This window comes from Mus musculus, chromosome 6, assembly GCF_000001635.26.
Source record: "Mus musculus strain C57BL/6J chromosome 6, GRCm38.p6 C57BL/6J".
Lineage (NCBI taxonomy): Eukaryota > Metazoa > Chordata > Mammalia > Rodentia > Muridae > Mus > Mus musculus.
In genome coordinates, this window is record NC_000072.6 from 126816342 (window position 1) to 126821862 (window position 5521).

Consider the following 5521-nt stretch of genomic DNA (forward strand, 5'->3'; position numbering starts at 1 on the left):
AATGGATCCTCAACTCTGTATCTACAGCTTCAGTTGCCATCTCAAAGGATTGTTGCAGGATTATGGGGTCCCACATCTGCTCCGACACAGGGCTCAGCCTCAGGATTGGCCTCTGGGAGGCAGGATGCAGAAGTTGACCATGCTTACCCCAGGCTTCGTCGCTGGGCAGGTGTTGGGCTGTAGGGAAACCCGCAGGGCTCTGGGGATTCCCGGGCCTGTGACTGCTGCTGTCTGGTTCTCAGGCTCTCTGAACCCAAATGACACTGCTGGAAGTGGGGCAATGGGCTATTCACAGACAGGCTGATCTCCAGTCAAGCTGAGGTGTGGAACCCCGGTACCCAGTGGTGATAATTCACCTACATGGGACGTAGGCGTTCCCTCCTGTCTCCTGGACTCATGGCTCCTGTCGAAGTTACTGCCCCCACAGGAGAAGTGTGTGGCTAGTAGTCACATAGACCATGTCCCATGCTTCTGACCTTCAGGCTACACTCCTCCTAGTTACTTAGCAACAGTAAGATAACAGCCCACCATAAGAGGGGCTGTTTGGCCCCACCTCACTCTCTCCTCTCGCTCTCTTCATCCTCTCCTCACTCTCTCCTCTTACTCTCTAGCCTTTCTTCTCTCTCTCCTTTCCCCGCTTCTCTCCTCTTGTCCATGGCTGGTCTCTCTTTTTCCCCTTTCTCTCCTTTCTCCCTGCCTTTCTACAATAAAGCTCTAAAACCATAGACTGTCTCTGTTCATCAGGGCCTGCTGTGCTTGGACGATGGGATAGACTTTCTCCTAATGAGCTGTTTCTAATCTCCTGTCAGAAGGCCTTCCTGTGCTCCAGTCAAGGTCCCAGACTAAGGACTCTTGCCTGCGTGGGAACCTCTTTCCCTCTGCCCTCTCTCCTGTATCCCCAGGGCTGAGGGTGTCACCTTGGGGCCCCTGGTATCAGGAGCTACCCCTGTCCACCCCCCACAGAGTGGGGTTAGTGGCTGGGGTGGTGTCGGGGGTTGTGGGGTAAAGAAAGGAATCTCTGGCTGGTCCCTTGAAGAGAGTCTTTGGCTTGATGGTGGTGGCTTGGTCGTGGCTGGGAGCACAGAGGCCTTCTACAGGAGATTAAGGCTCTGTACGGGAGGGCCTTCTCCACAGCTCCCCGCAGTGGATCCTAGTGGAAAAAGGCAGTGGATGGTTTTAAGGCATTGTCCTGACAGAAAAGGGGTGAGTAAAACCGTACCCCCTTTGTCAGGGTTTGCAAGGAGGAGTGTCTGGGAAGGAAGGCTTATAGGCTAAGTCCTCCGGGCCTTTAGGTACCTCATTAAAATGGAAATCTGTCTTGAGCCTACATGACCACACATCCTCTACGTGTGGACAGGCTTTGGGGCATTGCATGAGTGACTGATGGGTACAAATCTATTGGGGGGGGGCTCTGCTAGTGACAGGAGCCTGGTGGCCAGGAACAAGCAAAAACGCCTACCATCCCTTTAAGGTCTCTGGGGTTTCTGAGCCTTAGCTCAACTGGGGAACAAGGCTACCTTTTACAGTCCCACAGATTATTATATCAAAAGTACTCCCCATGATACCAACTTTAAATAGCTGTTGCTTAAGGAGACAAGGCACGTGTCACAAAGACCCTTAGCCCTTACCTCTTCTAACCTCCCACCCAGTCCGAGAGAGAGGATGTTTTAGGTTGGCAAGCCAGAATTGTGGGAATGTGTGACCTTAGAGAACATAAGACGACCTCTGAAAGACCGTGCTAGAATAGCATGCTGGGGACCTTCAGTGAGGAGGTTGTGAGGAACAGTCCCCTCCTGAATGTCCCAGCAAAGCAAGCTTTGCAAGAAAGCAAGGCCAGTGCAGGTAATGAGCAAGAATGTTTCAGTTCCCTCTTCTGTTGACTAAGACCGCACCTCGCAGTGGTGGCGCACGCCTTTAATCCCAGCACTTGGGGGGCAGAGGCAGGAGGATTTCTGAGTTCGAGGCCAGCCTGGTCTACAGAGTGAGTTCCAGGACAGCCAGAGCTATATAGAGGAACCCTGTCTCGAAAACAAACAAACAAACAAACAAAGACCTCACCTCACCCAGGCCATCAATGCAGCATAAGGAAGGTCAAGAAGACCCTTGCCTCTCTGGAAGGGAAAGGCTAATTACCATTTCTAAAGGGGGGAACGAAAAGGGACCAACAATGGGCTTAAATCCACTCTTTTTACCAAGGCCTACTCTTAAACTGTATAAAAAGTGTATGCATAGATTTGGGGTCACCTCTACCCCTATTGCGGGACGCCCCAACACGTTGGATCAATAAACCTCATGCTTACTGCATCGATCTCTGACTCTGTGTTTCTGTGAATGAGACATAAGGCTCATCGGGTCTTACAGAGTGAAGAGAAGTGAAAATGCAGGAAGTCAGCCAATCACTCTCCCTTCTTTTACCTGCTGGGAGTTCAGAGAGGAGATTCAAGGCTACCAAGCTAGGTGTGATTACAGGAGGCAGGCATCTTAATTATCAAACTGAACCCAATATAAATATGAAGTTTTATTATAGAATTTATTATAGAATTTAAATAATCACACATAATCCTAGCTGAAGGTCTGAGAAGCAATTACAGTTTAAATTCTCAATACACAGAACCAGAAAAATTGGGGGTTAGAGGGAGTTTTCATCTGTTAACAGAGAATAAAATTTAACTTGGTTGAGAACAAGAGAAAATTACATTTATTTGGAGATAACCTAAGGAAGGAGATCTTTGAATGCCAAGGCCAGCTTATACAATATACTGAGACTATCCCAAACCAACCAGCCAGCCAACCAACCAACCAGCCAACCAACCAAGGAACCAGCCAACCAACCAAGCAACCAACCAGCCAGCCAACCAACCAGCCAACCAACCAACCAACCAGCCAACCAACCAGCCAATCAACCAGCCAACCAACCAACCAACCAACCAGCCAGCCAGCCAGCCAGCCAACCAACCAACCAACCAACCAACCAGCCAACCAACCAGCCAGCCAGCCAACCAACCAGCCAACCAACCAACCAACCAGCCAACCAGCCAGCCAGCCAGCCAACCAACCAACCAACCAACCAACCAACCAACCAACCAACCAGCCAACCAGCCAGCCAGCCAACCAACCAACCAACCAGCCAACCAACCAGCCAGCCAACAAACCAGCCAACCAACCAACCAACCAACCAATCAAAAAGGCAATAAGTTCTCTCATGCAAGCAAGGTTTGGGTATAACCTGGGTCTCCTAGTTGGCAGAATATAATTTAACAGTCCAAAACCTCAGAAAACTTCCTTTGTCCTTGTTCACAGGTCAGTGTGCCTGGGGGGTGTGGCCATCTGCAGTCTAGGAAAAAGTGCAGCTGACCCAGGGACCTGTCAGCAATCCAATGCTTCTGGGATTTCTTGGCTCCTCTTGATGTGCCCCAAAGCAATGCTACTCCATTTTTATTTGCTTCCTTGAGCCATTTTGTTTGTTTGAGACAGGGTTTCTCTGTGTAGCCCTGGCTATCCTGGAACTCACTCTGTAGACCAGGCTGGCCTCGAACTCAGAAATCTGCCTGCCTCTACCTCCCAAGTGCTGGGATTAAAGGTGTGTGCCACCACACCCTGCCCTCCTTGAGCCATTTCAATACGCGGGAAGAATCTTGACGGTTCTCATACATTTGTTCAACAGGTTCCAGGCATGGACTTTCAACCAAACCAACTGGCAGACCTTGCTCCAATGTACCTTACATTCCATATAGAGGTTTTAAAAGAAGGTGGAGTGATAAAAAATAAAATAAAATCAACGGGGTGGGATGTACCTCAGTGGGTAGAGTGCTTGCCTGCCTGGCATGCACAAAGCCCAGGGATTGATAGCCAGAACCATACAGTGCATGTGGTGGCACACACCTGTAATCCCAGCACTCAGGAGGCAGAAGCCTCAAGGATCCTAAACCCAAGGTCATTGAGTTAAGTACTCAGTGAGTCCAAGGCCAGCCTGGGATACACACGACCCTATCCATAAATGAATGAATGAAATCATACTCTGTATCTCTGAGGGGTTTGCTTTGACGTGCTTTTCTTCCCTCTGCACACTAGATTTTGTCCCTCCTGCTCTTCCCAGGACCAGATGGCTGGCAATCCATTTTCTCTGCCACCACCGGTGCCGGTCACATTGATGGACTTAATGTTTCCCCTCCCCCAATCAAGATGGCCATAAGCCTTGGAATTCCCCTCAGCCTAAGCCAACTCTAATAACCTCCCAGATCCCCTTTAGAAGATCAGCAATTACAAACTCCCTTTGAGAAGACAGAATTCTCTTCCCTGCCTCCTGCCAGTTTTACAAGGTAGCAGGACCTGGGAGCCATCTTATAAGTGTCATCCTCTAAGGGCACAGAAGCCCCCCACCCCCCACCCCCGGCTTCTGATGGCGGGGAAGGTACTGCCAGATGCATACAAACACTCCCCTGCTACACAGGAGCAGATCTATTTGTCCTCTGAATAAACATGGACAGCCCTGCACACAACCCAGGTGGCTTCACACACTTGAAAACGTCCTCGCATCTCCCCAACCATCTGCTTTAGTGGTGTCCAGTCTAGTCTTCTCTCTGCCCTCTCTCCTTTCCCAAAGGGTCCCCTTTCCTTCCTTGCAGCATCTTTCTAGGTAAAAGCCTTCACTTACTATGCCTGGACTTGTTTCTCTTAAATGCTCCCCACCTTCCTAACCCACAACTCTCACTCTCTTGGACCTCTTCCTTCTCGGGGAAGGGTTCCTCAAATACACTTTGTGCTCCACTACACCTCCCGTGCACTCCATAACCTTCTAGGATGTAAACCTGACAGGCTTTGTCCATTCATCCTTCATGGTTTCCTGAAACAAACCACAGGTTTTACAGTGAGATTCAGATCAGCTATGTACGGAAAGTCATTCGACTTCTTAGTCTGTTATTACTCAAAAACCTGGAGTCCCTCCCTCCCTCCCTCTCTTTCCCTCCCTCCTTCTCCCTCTTCCTCCCTCGCTCCTTCCCTCCCTCCCTCCCTTTTAGAAACAGCAGCTACTGGTTTGCTCCAAAGTTCCCATGGATACTCACTGCCAGTGTGGTAGAAGCCCTGGCTTGGTTTAGGTGACCACATCTTCTGTCATCATGAGTGACCACTGTTGTCACAAAAGAGGTTGAGGGGAAGGGTGTGGCTCATATTTAAGAAGCTTGCCTTAAATGTACAAGGCCCTGGGTTCGATGCCCAGCACTCCATAAAAGAAAAAACGAGGTTGCATTCCCTGCTCCCTTCTCCTCTCTTCCTCTCTCTACCATGAGATGACACACCATGGGTTCCACCACATGACAACAGGCCACCCTTACAATCAAGTCTAAAGCACTTCAAGTGTGAGTGAATTCAGATCAGCTGTAGGTGTCTATGTGCTCATTTATACCAAATGCTTCTAGATAACCATGCAGCCTGAGATCATAGCAATATTTCCACTTTGAGGATAGGGCCTTGGTATAAGAATTCCAAACCCTCTAACATTTCAGAGAACAGTTGTGTGTGT